Source organism: Molothrus ater, chromosome 5 (genome assembly GCF_012460135.2).
Source record: "Molothrus ater isolate BHLD 08-10-18 breed brown headed cowbird chromosome 5, BPBGC_Mater_1.1, whole genome shotgun sequence".
In the NCBI taxonomy this organism is placed as follows: Eukaryota; Metazoa; Chordata; class Aves; order Passeriformes; family Icteridae; genus Molothrus; species Molothrus ater.
The window spans coordinates 7,702,232-7,719,448 of NC_050482.2; the positions used below are offsets into that span (position 1 = coordinate 7,702,232).

The window sequence follows — 17,217 nt, forward strand, 5'->3', positions numbered from 1 at the left end:
GGTGCCTCTGTCCCTTTCTGTACAAGTGACAGACAGGGTATCTCCCTTGACCCATAACAGACATTGTACCCACTGTGGTCAGGGGCTGCACTGGCAGATTTCCATCCCAGAGCACAAACTCTCACAGCTGCCCATGCACAGCACTTCCCCCCAACACACTTCCCCTTGTTTTTGAAAGGCAACAAGCACAGTTTGTCCCAGTTAAGCCCGAGGTGTCCTGCACCAGTTCATGCCCTCCTGAAGACCCAACCAGCCCCACTTTGGCAGCTGCTATAAAAACAACTGCTCCCCATGTACCAGGAGCATCCAGTTGCTGCAACAGCCAGCTCTGTCCCAGCTGATGGAAAGGGGAAATGGCAATGTGTCCTTATATTGATTACAGAAGTCTGCCTTTAATTCCATTTGAGAGCTCGTCCCTATCTGTTGGAATTCAGGACATCCCTCTGGCTGTCCTGGAATGCCAAGACCCCTGTCAGGGGTCTCAGAGACCCTAGCACAGAGCCCAAGATGCCCCTGTGGCTTTGATTATGACCTGTGGAGCAAGTTACCAGCCTTGGATGAAGATCTGCAGGCCATGACAGTTAAGTAGAATGATAGTGAATTTATCATGGGGTGAAAAAGTCGATTTTGGGGTTTTCTAGAATGGGGGTTCAGGAGGCAGGATGGAGGAATCTGGGCATGTCCAGCCTTTCTCCTTGTTCTTCTTGGCCTCCATCTTCTGCTGTGATGTTGGCACTTTTGGATTGGTTTAGAGTAGAAGCTCGCTGTCTAACTGTAGGTGATAGGTGTTGGAAAGTAATTGTAAACATTGTACACGTAGTTTTAGTATAAAGAGATAACACCGCCCCGGGGGCAGGCAGAGTGCCTGGAACTGTCCTGCTGGACAGACCTCAGCTGGACAAGAGAAAATATTTTATAGATAAGGAACAATAAAAAACCTTGAGACTGAGAACTGAAGAGCTCTGACTCCTTCTTCAAGTGCCAGGCTGAGAAAAGAGACTTTCTAACATTTTCTCTGAGTCACTCTGACCAGTGAGAGGCCCCCGAAACACTTTTTTTATTTGGTGCATCAAGCTACTTACTCCTAAAAAGTTTAAACACATGGAAAAAAAGGATGTAGAAGCTGGAGTAACACTGATCTCTTCAATATCTGTATCACTAGAAGTAGCTGTATCACTAGAGTCAGAAGGCTGCCCCAGTTCCATTCCCATTGGTGCCTGTTGCTGATCCATGTGCTGTGACACACAGACTGTGACAACAGCAAAGATGGACACAGAGCACTGAAGACCCTGTGATTCAGTCTCAGGTCTCAACCACCTACACAGATGTCACAACCATTTCATAAAATCATCCGCCTGTTCTGCATCTGTGTTAATGGGGAGAGAAAAAGCTGAGTCTCACAGATGTGCAGAGCTCAGACAACAATAAAACAGGTCACTGATCACAGAAACTCTCCAGGCATGTTCACTGTGAAAGACAGCACAAATGTTGCTCCCTCTCGAGGTAACCAGACAGACAGAGTGATGCCTCCTCTAGAACTGGCTCACAAAAAGCAAGTGACACCACGTGGGATCCAGGGCTTTTGCATACAAACCCATTTAAGCTGAATCCCATAGAGCACAGGCAGGAGTGGGTGTACAAGAACTGCACAACTGTTAGCAGCCACATTACCTGAATCTTGGATAAAACACCCATCAGGGCCAGCTCAGGGCCAGCCATCCCTGAGCTTTCCAGGGCTGAGTTAGGAAAGTCTAACAACTCACCAGCTGCTACTAAAACCTATGTTCCATGAGAAGTTAAGAAAATACCAGGTGATTTCTTCTTATTAGGTCCCAATTTACCAATGAAGAAAGCAACAAAACAAGGATCCAAGGAGTCTCCTTTATTCCAGAGATCCCTTAAGGCCCAGTCCATCCAAGAGGGAAGGAAAGCTTTCAGTAGTGAGCAATTAACCTCACAGTTACCAAAATGTGAAGTTTCATTTAGCACTTGAAACCTTTTATGCCTTTTTAAATTCTTTACATAATCTATGCATTAACAAGTGTGGCTTATAGTTTTTTGCTTTCATAAAGTAAACTAAATATAAAACCAACAGATAAGACTGAAATAAAAAAAAATCAGATTTTGAATACTGATGGTTATGCCTCAACCATATTTGTACTATCTTCCAAGTGTTGAGTAGATCAAAACCCAGGGAAAAAATACATACTGTAGGCCAGATCTTTCAGCAGGTGTACAGACTGAACAACTCTTCGTATATAATTACACTGCCAAATCCTTGATGAAAAGAATTGGGTGGATGTCAGCATATGCTTCTTGTAAAACAGACAAGAGGACCTTTGTCAGACAAAAAGTAAATTAGGATTCACTATAGGAACTGTATCATACAGTTTAAAATAAAACCACAAACACATGTGCAGGCCTGAAAATGGGGGTAAAAAAACTTGAGAAGAAACGTCAGCTGAGGTCTGTTCCTTGCACAGAAGGAGACTGAACAGCAAGGGATACTATTATCCATGGCATCCAGAGAGCTGGCAGGCTTGCTGCTCAAAAGCAGCTGCTTGAATATTTAGCTTGAAAGGCAGACTATTCCTTGCATTTTCTCTGGTGTGGCTTTCAGCTGCACAGCAGTGCCAAATGGCATCGTGCTTCCTGCAGAACCAGAGTGCCTCTGGGCTGGGCTCAAACTGCACATGGTTTATAGGGCACCCTGAAGGGGAGAGCACAGCACTGCACTGATGCCAGAGGGGCCTGGAAGCTGGTGAGGAATTTCTGAGGATGAGGGCTCAGTATGTTCAGATCAGCAGGGTGGTTGACATGAGCTATTCTCAGTGCTGGCTGTTTTGTCACAGAGAAAGACAAAGAAGGAAGGAAGCAGTGAGAGACAGCAAAGGACTCCTACACTGAGAGATGCACACAATATTGGTCCATGCTTGTCAGAGCTGGGTATGACAGATAATAACTCCAACAGCCTGCATTAAACAGATACTGGGTGTGCAGCCTACACATCTGCCAGTTTTCTTGCTAGGTACTGAAAGACAGCATCCATCTAATCACTCACCAGCAGTAACTCCCTCTCCTGCTTCAATCTTCTGTTACATGCTGTCACCCAGTCCCAGAGACTTAAAATACATGAATTAACAATATCTGACTTTTGTGTTGGAACAGTGGACCAAATAAATGATAAATTGTAGCTTTAAGAAAGAGGGGAACAAATTTAAGTTCAAGAACTGAAAATTATTTTCAAAGCAGTAATTCAGCTTAGTGTGCAATTTTACATACATGCAGAGACACAGGTTTTCCACACATTAAAATAATGCTTCTAATTAAATGTTACTAATGCACGAAAGATGTGCTCAGCTCTCCTTTGAAAAGCCTACCACACAAATAGACACCTAATAAATACAGAGACAACTGTAGTCAGACACAATATGGCAATTTCATTCTAACACAAATCTTGCTGGCACAGAGGCTGAAGTCACACATTTTCAAGAAGAGCTTCCACACTTTTCCTTGTGTGAATATTTAATGTTTTGAGAGAAGCAAGAGGATTTTGTATTCAGAAGTTACTCCACCAGAAGCACTCTCTGTTATCTTTAGTGTTTTGCTTTAAATTATGAATAATCAACTTGTAAGATTTCTCACAAAATCTCCAGCCCCTGAAGAAGCAAACAAGAACTTAATCAGAAAAGCTGTGGCCAAACAGGATTACCAGTCTGACTTGCAAGGGAGAATTGCCTGTTAAAAAAAGGCAGAATCATGTTTCCATGTGGAAAATGTTAAAGTTATTGTAACTAAATATAACAACCCAAATTTTCCCTCTCTATTTTATTTCCAATAATGCACACACTCATCTCTGCTTGTTCCATTAGACAGCAATGGGTAGCAGAGCCAGTCATGTTCAAAATCCCCTGGGATCTGAGCCTTCCTTCCCAGGTTCTCCCAGAGGGGAGCAGCAATGCCAGGACCACAAGGAAACAGGCAGGCATGTGCCAGAGAAAGAGGAATAGGAAATATCTGCATGTGGCTTTCAGACCCTTTTCACAGGCCTCAAAAAATATCCACAAAAAATATCCACAAAATAGCCAAAATTCCCATACAAATCTGAATGAGAGAGGAGGAAGGGAAAGACTCAAGTATCAGGATGTTCCAACTTGGAAATGTCATTAAGAATGATAATTTTGAGCTAATTAAATGGGAGAGGGGAAGAGGGGGGGTGATGGGGAACATAACAATCAAGCAAAGAATATCCATGTCAGATGTCACCTAGATGGCAAGAAGGAGCATTTATTCTGCCACACTGAGACATTCTATAATCACAGTCATTGCCACAGTGCTGAATGATGTGCAGGAAGTGTTGCTGCTTCATCCTTGTACCATTCTCTGTTACTGCACCCTCTGCCATCCAAATTCCCAGTTCCTCTCACACTTTACAAAATGTCAGTGCAGAGACTTTCTAGGAATTTGGGCCAGGTTCAAAAATCCCCATCTGCTCCTGTTGGAGAGGGATGAGATCAGACTGTAAATGAGTGGCAGACTCCTAGCAAGGAGACACGTGAATACCATTTGGACACGTATGAAAGTCACTCCCAGCCTTCTTAATTTAAATTAAAAACTTTAGACTCTCCTCTGTCTCTCTGTAATGAAACATTCATATAATCAGTTATTCATCCATTTAGGTTAAGTGCATGTATAGGCAAGTACTCTCAAGACATTTCATTAATCTACATTTATCTTAAAGCTGTTTAGAATTGCAGACGTGCATCCACAAGATGAGTTCTTCAAGACTTGAAAGCAATTAGGTCTTGAGAAAAGTGGCTTTGGTAGCACATGTTCTCACAGTTATTTAAATAAATTCAAATCAAATATAGGCTTAAATCCTCATGAGACTTCTCATTAGACACCAGTGTTTTTTCAAGTTTCCAGAGCTTTTTTTGTAGTGCTTTGCACTGTGTATGTAGGAGCATGCACCTGTGCTGGTAGTCAGCTTGCAGGAGGGCTCCCCTTGCAAGCCTACACACACAACATGGGTTCATAAATTGAATTTATAACACTTTCTTGTCATAGCTGTGGCAATATGAAATTGCCATATTCTATAGCAATATGGAAATATATAGATATATAAAAAGGTGTCACTTTCTGCAAGTGTTTCTCCTCACCTGACTGGTTATCATGGTAGGACAGGTCTAAAGTCAGGAGCAGAAACATGGTGTTCATCCACTAACATGCTCCAATTTACCTTCATGACACTCTGGAGAGCTGAGATCAAGCTTCCTTGTTTTGTAAGAAGGTGAACATTAAAATAAAATTAAAAATCCAAATCAGAAATCAACTTACTTGAGGAATTAGGTAGAGCAGGAAACTCAAGGTGGACCATGAAAGTCCAAAGTGAGCTCTGTAAAACAAGCCCTTCTGCATTTAACTAATTCTTACACTTCTAGATGTGAGTAATTTCAAATCCTGCCTACTTAAACTGTAACATATGACTCGTGAATTTTACATCCTTGGAAAAAGATGACCCTAACTCTGGCAGAGAGTATTAGAATTCCTTATAATCTCAAGTGTCAGTCTTGCTTACATATATTTGTTTTCCTTTAAAGTCCACAAATGGACTTAAAAGGAGACTAAACAGCCCATTTCTTGGCCACAAATGTGCTCAAAAAACCACAATGTGATTACATTCTGTGTGTGGGTAAGGCCTGCTGGCTTAAAACACACACATAAACACACAGATACGTATGCACATACATAGGCACACATACTGCCTTTATAAATAATCAGAATGGATCTTGATGAATCACCGCTATTTGATTTTTTTTTACAGTGTTTCTTGTAAAAAACCATCCCTGAATGTGCAAACTATTAAGAAAATATGTGAAAAACAAAGTCTGATTGGCAGACTAAAGTTGGAGGCTGAGTAACATGTAAGCCTGTTTAGCATTAGTGCCAGAAATCCCTTCTCACTCGAAAAATCTGACATATCATTTGCTTTATTAGTTCTAGATCAACTATTCATTTAATTTACATTAAAATTTGAAATTAAAAATTAATGCAGATGATTTAGAATTAAAGTCATGCAAAGACAGTACTTCTTTTTTAACAGACTTTCATTTGGGAAGTGAGTATCACTGCACACTGCTGAATTCCTACAACAGTCCACAAGGCCAACACTAGAATCTCTCAATACAACCATTAAGATTTCATTCACTAGGAGCTGATTAACTCAAGTCTTCCTTTTCCACTAATGAATACCACAAACTGCCTCCAACTATTGTGTGTTTAGATCTGAGTGTATGAGCAAGGAATGACCATCTTACACACCACACAGAATTACAATTTCACAGAGCCGTGAAACCTTTTTAAATTGGGAAAAGAAAAAGACAGGCAAGATAGGCTTTACCCTAGTCAAAAGGTCATTCAACTCACATTAACTTAGAATTCATTAAACTTCAGTCAAGAAAGTAAAAATGAAAGTCTGACCCTTACAAAGGCCAGATGTCCCACTCATTTCCTCTTACATTTTAGTCAAGCACATGGTTCACAGTCACAGAAAAGTCTATTACAAGTCACAAATATGCCACCAGTAGAGATCCAAGAGTTTCCCTTCCAAACTAGAGACAATTCCCAACAAAAAGAAGACAGCATTCCAGCATCAAGCCACATGAAGTGGCCAGAGGCCATCAGCAATCCCATCTCATGGAAATGGTGATGCAGAGAAACAGCTCTGCAGGCAGATCCTGTGGCTGGAACAGCTCCCAGCACACGGGGGTGGTGAACTCCAGCAGAGCAGCATTTACAGTCACTCCAGCCCCTGCTCACTGCAGGAGCCTTGCTAACATTTGTGTTTACTACTCCAGGTCAGTGCCAACAGCTTCACAGTCCTCACTGCATGAAAAATGCTCTCCCACTCTACCTTTAACCCTCTCCACGTTCCCACTCTACTACAGACATGTCTCTTACTCCAAACACCTCAAACTCCATCTAAGACCATTTTAATCACACACACAGAGGATTTCTTTCCTTTCAATATTTTTACTCTACATAACTTTAGAAGGAGTTGCAAATTTTCCCTTTCTTAATCTTGACAAAATCCTTCCCCACTAAGTCCTCTGTAACCAGGCTGCTGCACAGCACCATACCTTGAAATCAGGGGCTTATAATGGAAATGCTGAGGTAAACCTTAGGCACAGCATCAAGCTGCATGAAAACCCTGTCACAGTACTGGAAATAAAGTGCATTTAAAGCCAAAGAGGCTCTGTCAACACCATAAAATGCACACACTGCTGCTGCATGCTTTCAAACTTTATTAAATGGGCCTGGGCACAGCAGCAATGAAGTGCAGCCTTCCTGACTTTGGACAGTGCTTGGGCTCATTGCCACCTCCATGCTAACGAGGATGGGGAAGAGAATGCACTAAATTAGAATCAAGTTTTGTGATCACAGAAAGAATAGGGCAACAAAATGTGTCTGAATAGAAGTCAGTGCTGGAGGGTCACTCTCACTCTCACACACTTTGCTGTTTTTGCCCAGCATTAACACCTGCCCATTCCTCCAGCCCCGTGGCTCCCGTTATCATCCTCATTCCTCTGCTGTTACTGAACCAGCCTTCCTCTGGGGAAGGTCTGTCAGCTGCACTGAGCACTGGCCACTGTACTTAGCATAAAATCTGGGACTTTGAAATTAAGACAGTAAATCACCTCTATCTTCCACACATAAGAGACAAGTCCAGATGTGACAAAGATCTAATGAGGCTATTTTATTAAAAGACTAAAAGAAAACTGAAGAGAAGTGAATGAAACATGGCCTTAGTGAACATCTGAAAGTTAATAACTCTACATTAATAACCCCAATGAGGAATGCTGATACAAAGACAAAAATCTCCAGGAATTCAACACAGGGTAAGTTTTATTAAAACTATTCTTCCACCTAAAGTTCTTTGGATTATTTAAGATTTAGCTGAGTGAGAGCAAGGAGACCTCATCTAATCAGGATAATGCTGTAATAGCCTCTGATTCAGAAGCCATCAATTTACTTTGTGTTCACAGACTATGTAAGACACTGTAAAATGAAATAATAAAAAGCAGTAAAATAGAAGAGATGATATGGCAAAAAAAACCCCAAGTAGTAGCAAGGGGAAGGAAAAAAATTATGTTTTAAGGACAAACTGCCTGCATGCACAGTTCTGAAATTGTAACTCCCAATGTCCCTATCACATTACTGTGTGAGCTGCAGATGAAACAAAGCAATGGAGAATAACAGGGCCACATTGCCTCTTTTGAAAAGAACTTTCCCATCATGGAAAGCTAATAAAGAGAATGAAAGCAACAGGCAAGATTAAGAAAGCAGAGAATTACAAGTAATAGTCTTGATTTAAGTGGTTCATTTTTTATTCATGGATATTCTTTCCAGTGAATATCTCAGAAGCATTTATGTTTAATAGGCACCATCATTGAGAAAATGTTTTCTAAGCAAAAAGCCCTCACTTACTACCAAGGCAATAGATGGCTTCATAGCAGACAGTCCTATGAAGAATTCAAGAACCAAAATGAACTGTGGATTATGCAAAACATAAGAAAACTTATCCTCAGTGAAAGCTCTTTGATGTTGAAACAGTTTAATGGAAGGTGGGTGCTACAGATGATATGTTTTCATTTGGTAACCCTGGTTAAGTTGTCTGTCAGAGATCCTTGAGTTCTCAGAAGAGAAGGTGTGTATTACTGACTGAAAAAGCTTCAAAAGCTTCAATAAAACCAAAACAAACCCCTCCATTAAATACACAAGTCCTAGTCTCAGAGCCTTACAGATAGTCACTTCGTCCTTCTCACCATTCTTTTCCCCTTCTCACTTCTGGTTTAAATGCTTACAAATAATTATGTTTTGAATATTTATCCCAAATGCAGTCTATTCCACAGACTAACTATAAAATCTGATTCAGCTAAGAAATTAAATCCCACTGCTTAAACTACAAATTTTAATCCATAATTAATATGTAAAAAAAGGTCTCTATTTATTTTGCATAAATTGTTCTCCTCCTTCCCTAGTCTCCATGACAGAAAATGTTGTTTGCCAGTACTTCACTTCATAATCTCATTAGCAGCCTCTTCCCTCTCCCATCAGTCAGATTTTGTATTCAGATAGAAATGGCTTAAGATACTGCCTGGTAACATCCTGGAAGCAATCACATCCAGTTGGAATTGAAAATGTTATTTAGTCTTCTGTGATTTTGTCAATATCAAATATTTGGATTAACAGTAAAGATGGTGGTGGTAGGGAAATTGTAACAGCTTTAGAAAGATGTACCCATTTCCTTCATTACTGAGCAAACATGCAGCCCCTGGGCAAAGGAGTGTCAGATGGCTAATAGTCTCTGTGCTGGAGGGAGCCAGCAAGCAGACTGTTAATGAAGCCCAAAGGTACTGGAAAGAGGCACTGGGACAGGACTGGCAATCTCCTTTCAGAACCCAGGGCCTCACTGTGCAGCTGACCTACATTCACCAGCTCAGAGTTGAAGGCCAAGTGAAAACATGCATAAATAAAATAATGGCTCAGTTTCAGTGGGATCTCCAAGCATCCCACGCTGGTGGATGAACAAGCCATCTCCTCCTAGGTACTATTCCAGCACAAGCCACAGATGCTAAATTTGATCCCAAATCACTCAGTTTTAACTTGCAAAAGGGCCTTTACATACCAGACCATACTTTGCCAGAACCTTGTGTTAGGTTGCTATTTATTGACTCTGGTGGTGGTGAGAAATCCAAGGCTTTAAATGACCAACATAACCCTCGCCTTTGAAATCTAATTTGAACCAGTTTTATGACTTCCTTCTTATGAGTAATTCCCTCTATCCAGGCATCTATTAGATTTAAGAAAGAAGTCATAGCAAGCTTCAATTTTCAAACTCATTTTTACCCAATATAATCTTTCCTTAAAAGACCAGGAATTTTCTTCATGATCTGCCATCTAAACATCTTCTTGCACAGCCAGGGGCAACATTGCATATCGAAAGCTTGCAGTCTGTGAGTTTCACTGTTTTACATCAAGGGCAAAGCACATGCAGGCTCAAAATAATGCCATGCCTCCATTTTTCTCTTCAGCTAAAAAGAATTCAAAGAAGACATATCAGAGGAGAATGCACTGGTGTTGATTTGTATTCTAGAAGTGAACAGATGCTAAAAGATGAAAATCATTTAAGCAGAAATCTTTATTGCTATTCTCTGCAGAAGGGTTGCTGTAACATGAGCCTTTTGTTTGCTGAAGAAGCAAATAAACTGCACCGCTAATTAGTCACATACAACACACACTTACCTAAATTCTTCATTACACATGGAAAATTACTCAGTTCTAATGTTCTACATGAACACACTTTCAACTGATATTCCTATCAGCGTTGCAATAAGAGAGGGAAGTGAAGGCAGAGTAGGTCCACAAAAGCATCAAAGCAAAACTGATTTTATTTACTTAGCTAAAACCCCCTGAAGCAGGCTGGGCACAAAGTGGAACAGACATCTTATTTATAGATAAAATTTATGAAAGTAATTATTATCTCAAGTTCACAAATTGATTATTTTTGGTCCTGATTCCAGATTTTAGAACTACTAGAGCTGTCTTTTTCTATTTTAGTCACATTCATGACTTTTCATCACTTTCTCAGCTTTGGAACAACTATTTATTGAATTAAAATAACTAGTTGCAGAATTCATTGAATGTAATAAAAATCAAGAAAATACCTCTGAATCTGAAAGATTACTGAGACATTATGCTTGTTTCTAAAAAAAAAAAAAAAAACCCTGGTTCTGACCTCTTAACCAGTAAATTTCAAGAGGTAATAGAAGGGGAAGCCTGAAGCTTCTTAGAACAGGGCAGGTAAGGAAGGCTGTTAGATTTAATTATTTCACTATGGCTAAACTACAGATTTATTTAAAAATAATTTACAAATAAAATTTTCACCATTACTTTTATCTATTTCTAGTCCAGTTAAAATTAACATTTTGACCTGCAGAATCCTAAAGACCTACCCCCATTTATACATTCAACAAAATACTTGGAAGTTACCAAGACAAACCAAGCCATTCCACCCTACAACAGGTTTTTGTCAATCCTGAATTCATAGCGAGCACCTAACATTTACCACCCCAACTGAGAATGTTAAAAACCCTCCCCTGCCCTCACTCCTGTACCACAATAATGGCAGAATTCCTGCATGGAGACAAAGGCACAAATGTAGTGGATGCTCCCATTCATCTCCTGGTGCCACCAGTTGAGCAGCAGAGCAGAGTGGACCACAGTGGCACAGCTCTACCAGTCACAGGTATCCAGAGCAGGATCAGAGTCACCTCAGCATTAGGTCTTGAAAAAGCCTTCAGGTTCTGCTCACCTGTATTTTTCTGGTCTAGAGAAGCAGAAAACAAATATTTGAGGCACAAGGTCCCAAGAGCTAAAGTCTTCTTGCTACAGCTGAGCTACCTGCACTGGAGCAATGGATGCAGGTATAGGATGGCCCCTCTATCCTGCCCACTTTTTATCCCCACCCTTACTGGCAACAAACAGAAACCACCTGGCTCCCTGTATCAGATAGCACAAGCTGTCCTAATCACCCCACAGCAGCTGTCACCTACTCTCTTTACCATGTCCCTGCACCAGCCCTGCTCTGTCCCCAGGGTGTGAGGGACACCCAGCTCTGGCTTGGGAGATTGTGATTCTCAGTGTCCAGAGCAGTCCTGCAAGGAGAGGTGGAACCACCTTGTAATCTCAGCCTGTGTTGGCTCAAAAATACCAAGCAAACATTGGATTGTGCACTTTTGTGTACACATCTGGGTACCAGGAGGCAAAGATGGTCAAAAAGATATGGCTGCCTAAGTGACTGCAGAGCTTTTGGCACAACTGCAGGTGTGCCAAAGAGACACAGCAGAGGCTTGGGAAGCACAGCAGATGGACAGCCAAGACAGATTTGTTACAATGAGAGCAAGCATTAGCACTGCAACAGAGAAACCTGAACTGGTTTAACTGGGTCCTTCTCCTTATAAAATAGTTATAAAAAGAAATGTGAGATTGCATGACCAGCTGAAACTGCTGTGCTAATAAAACACAGGAAACCATTGATCTCAATAATGTTGGCTGAATGCTTACAGAGAAACAAGTCTGCAGGGCTAAAATATTTTACTAGTTCTCATTAAATGTTTTTAGATATGTACTGATCCTTGTGAAAGTCAAACACAGCAAGTGGAGAGAACCCACACCCAAATGATTCTGCAGTGATAGTGGGTTTGCTGAAATTCTGACTGCAGAAGATAGCAAAGGTTTTCCTGCATAAATACAAGACTAATAATTTTAAAAAGCTGTCCACACCCTGCCATAGTAACTTCATATCACCCATCTCAAAAAAAACAAAAGCAATACAAGGAGTTCAGAGACAAAACTAAGAAGTAAATACAATTTATTGTTTTCTTCACATGACTGACTCTGCAACTTAGATCCCCTTAAACTTAAGCATCACTAACAGGTTAGCCAATAGCACAGAAACCCAAAAAGCAACACTAGAACACAGAAGGAGAGAAGAGATGGAATTTACTTAACAAGGTTAACAATGGATCCAGGCACATCCTTGCCTCAGGAAAAAATTTCAAAAATGGAAAAGACACATACCACAGTTTTTGTAAATATGGGCTGATGCTCACACACCACTACTCAGCATAACATGCAAAAATTCACCCTTGTCTCATGAGCTCAGACACACACACACACCCCCAAAGTCATACATTTATGGCAGCTTTTGCAGAAGCAGCCAGAAGTTTTCCTGTATGTCCACAGCTGAAGAAGTACTATCGCATAGGTACCTACCCTGTCGTGTCTGAATTCTCCTGGGTTTTGAAATGATCCACACTTCCTTCTTGGAGCTGGAGTAGAATGGATGGCTAACTCATTTCACAAAGAGTTTGGTTATACATCTCCCTTGATAAAAAATTTAAATTGTTCAGCTAAGAAGCAGTGTCTTTTTACCCCAAGACGCTGCTCCAGCAGGAGCTCAGTAAATAATGTGAAACAAAACAGAGAAAGGAATCAAAGTGTTTTGTAACTAGAACAGAAAGGGTTTGGGGTTTGTTTTCACTAAGTTCAAACAGAAGAAGTTTTATGACTCAAGTAAAAGGAGTGTGAAAGGGTTTGGAGAAGGAAGGTTTCCATTAAACAGACCTGAACTGGTTCAACAGTAACTTGAGCTCTGTATGATCTCACTTTTTGCTGTGCCACTCTCAGCAGTGAAGCAAAAACTTCACAAAACACAGGAGGGAGCTGATGACAGATGAGAGGGCAAGAGGCAATGCAAGGCCAGCTCAGAAATAGTTACTTGGACTGTATTACAGCCTGCCACGACAGAACCTTTCCCACATTTTTAAAGCTGCAAATGTAAACACCACTTAAGAGGAAATGTACGTGAATGGCGAACCAGGGAATGAAAAACATGGGCTGGAAGAAAACAATGACTTTTCCTGTGCCCCAAAGAGCAACCCTGGGAAGTCCTGGCTCTCAAAAGAATAATGGCTAGCAGGGCTCTCCATTTGTAGCGAGTGGGATTTCAGGATGTTTTCTTTCCCCCACCCTTTGCAGGCTGTCAGGACAGGCTGCTGTCAGGTGTGGCAAACCCCACTCAGGGACGTGGAGATGATGTGAGGCAGCTCAGGACACAGGCAGAAAGCTCAACTGCTTTTGGGGTCTGCTAGAGACACCCCAGCTTAGGGAGTCATCCTTCACCTGCATTTAAGTCAGCTCTGAATCACAGCAGAATAATCATTTTGATGGTGAAAAGCAGCTACTAAAAATGCTTTCTTACAACAACACTGCCAAGAAAAGAGCCAGGAGACTCTCTGACAGCATGTGCAATTAATGGGAAATGGGCAATCAAGGAGCCATGTGGGGAGGCTCAGTGGTGGGAAATGCTGCCTGAGGTCACCCCTGTGTGCCAGCACCTGCACTGCTCAAGGGCCACCTGGGCACAGTGCCACAGGTCCTGCAGCAGGTGATGCAGGCGACCCTTTGGAAAGAGGGACCCACAATCCCACAGCACCAACCCACAAGTGGGTAACTGGGGGAGAGTCACACCAAATCTGAAGCTGACAGAGTCCCAGCTCCTGCCTGGGGCCAGGGCCTGCCCTAACAATGGTGTGGATGCTGGCCCTGCGTTCTCCCCTCCTGTGGTACACACAGGATGGCACCCAGGGACTGCTGGGCTCTGGAAAAACACACTGACCTGTGGTTTGTCTGTTGGGGATTTAACAAGACACCACTTCATCGTGGGCAGCACAGCAAGTCTTCCTCTGACAGCTCAATGTTTGATCCACAGATCTGCACCTAATCAGCTCAGTGTTAGGATCCACAGTTAAACCCCATTTATTGTCTGAGCCTGAAGATTAAGAGACAAAAACCAAAAGATTCAGGAATAAAAAGTAAAGCAAGGCAGTCAGAGTTGTTTTCCTCCTCATTCAAGTGACTGTAAATGCAGCCAAAGGACATCCACTTGCAGGCAAAACTGATACTGGCTCAATCCCTTCTGGACAGGTGAGCAGACTGTTACTGCTCTCCAGCAGGAAAAGTTGGGAATTACTAAAAACCTCACAGAAGTTTGGAGCAGGGAGGTTGATTCTCCTAGGGGAGGCAGATGAGTCACACCATCTGCAGTGGCAGCCCAGCTGCCCAATTCCTGCTCAGACAGTTTAAATCCTGACTGAGTGGTGAACGGCACTTGCAGCAAGACATCACATCAAGAGAAACCAGGTTAATGGCACAGGAGGAGGCAAGGCACAGGCTTTGCTCACCAGGAGCTCTCCTCTCCCAGGATTCCTGCAGATGGAATCCCTCATACTGCAGCAAATGCAGACAATGCTGGAAGTGTTCAAAGGCAGACTGGATGGGGCACTGACCAAACCTGCTGGGGTTTGGGGGTTGCAAATAGATAATCTTTAAAGTCCCTTCCAACCCAAACCCTTCTGTGATGCTACAAACCCTGGGCAGACCTTACAAGAATGTCAACGGGGATCCTGCTATGGGACTCACACTTTGCATATATGAAGGCAATTTTAAATATGGATTGGAATGATAATGCTGCACTGTGCAGCACACCAGTGCAAACATGCAAATGTAGGGAAATGCATAACCTGAATAACCAAGTTTTCTTTGCATATTGAGACTTGTCAGCCAATTATTCATCAGGCTTTACTGTAAATGGGAACATAAGTATTTTTGATAACCATTAATAATGACTTAGAAGAATCTCTCTGATTTTTATATATTACACGGGCAAGAAGCCAGACAGAGCATTTAGTTAATTAAAGTTTTATTGATAGTGGTAAGTGGTGCATTTTTGACATCCTTCTTTGTTCCTTCCCTGTAGAATGTGACCCTCACCTTCCTTGATGTAGAAAGAAAATAAGAAAAAATAACTGTAACTTCGTGAAAGAGGCAAGTAAAAAAGCTACCACAAAAATAAATAAATATCAACCAAGTTCATCATTCAACATAGCCATACCCGTAAAAAGACTAATTTGCAGATGAAATAGGAAAGAACCTTGCCTAGGCTGCTAAAAAGAAATTAGATAGATACATTTCAAGTAAAAAAAACAAAGGCAGGAAGTAGGAAAAAATAATGAGATACTTAAACTCTCTAAGTTGGCCAAATGTATCAACCCTTGTTATATTTGGTTTTCATGTGTTACTCACTAGGCATGTCCCTGCACTGGGAAGAAAACCAGATAAAACATGTGGTTATTGGCCCACAGAGATATCACAGCTAGAATGCAAGCTCAGGTCTGCAGTAGCTTTCCTTAATAAGTATTCTCTATTTAAGGAAAGATTGATCCTCCATGATGTGACAGGCCACTGATACAAATAAATTGCTTTATGATATGATCTGTGAGCAGCCAACATATATTCACTGTGGGCTTACTGAGCTCCATACTAGCGTGTCTAAGTTTCCTCTTCCTGTAAAATCGACTTTTATCTCCTCTGTGATACAAGCCAATGCTTAGTCTTTCAACCCAAAGGCCTGCAGCCAGTTTACAACTACATCATTTGAAATAACAGGAGTTTCCCATCCATTCCAGATTTCAAGCCTTTGTGATGCACATGTCACTGAAGTGCAGGAATAGCTCATGCAGTTACAGAAAGCTTCTAGAAGGAAATCATAAATGAATAATACCCTTTACAGCTGTAACCAAATAACGTGACTGAAACACACTGGGGTTTTTCCCCACCTCCAGCTTTACAAAATTTCATGTGGTTCACTGGTCAGAAAGTCAGAAAGAACAAAATCTTTATCTACTGTTCCTCACTTGCTACCCACAAACTGCCAGTTAGATAATGCTGAAGGAAATCAGTGTGGTTTGCTTGCACAACAGCCTTTCTAAAGAGGGAGCAAGCATGTAGCAAAGCATTTACACTTGAGATAGGACAACTCTAGGATGCCATTCTGATGCCCACATCTTAATGAAATCAGTATGGCTCTGGCAAAACCCACAGGGAGTTCCCTGGGAACAAAGCAAGGCTGCAAAAGCACAGTGAGGGAAATTGTTCCATAACCCAGAAGCAAATACAGGGCCAGGTCAGGAATTTACATTAAACAACCTTCTTAGATTTCTTGTATGATAACATAAGGGTGCACATGCAACCTGCCCCATAACTTTTGGCCAGTATCAGCCAAATTTTTAAGAGGTTTGAAGCCTCTATGAAATTCCCCCAAACTTCATGTAAACTGGTGGCTGAGCAATGAAAGGAGTCCAGGCTCTGACAAGCTTCAGTCAGTGCTGCCAGACAACAATTTCAAGTAACAGCTTTTGGCAGAATGTTAAAAACAACAACAAACAAACAAAGAATTTGAATCAACAGGAACTGAATTGTCAAAAAAACAAAACCAAGGTTTATAGAAGGCAAAACTGGAGGATCACCTCTACATGTGGACTGTATGACAACAGTTATGTGACACAGAAGAGGTCAAGTTTGTGATGATGGAGTGAAAGATTCACACAAGCTTATCTCATGCAGCTCAGACAGAAAGTGTAAATGCATATGGTACAAACAGATATACCTTGTTTTTTTAGTTATCTCATATTTCACTTTCTTTACAGTCTAATGTTACAGTCTGACCCATTTTCTTTCAAAATTTATCAAACATGATGAAAGGATCAACTCTAAGGTACCTACCTTCCTCAATCTTTCTGAAAGTAATTGTCC

The 17,217-nt window shown here is 41.4% G+C and overlaps 1 protein-coding gene across 3 annotated transcripts in view; it reads right to left on the reverse strand.

The window, feature by feature from the left end:
* The window catches only part of FAM107B (family with sequence similarity 107 member B), a 60,014-nt gene that overhangs the window by 30,992 nt on the left and 11,805 nt on the right, over positions 1-17,217 (reverse strand). The window lies entirely within an intron of this gene.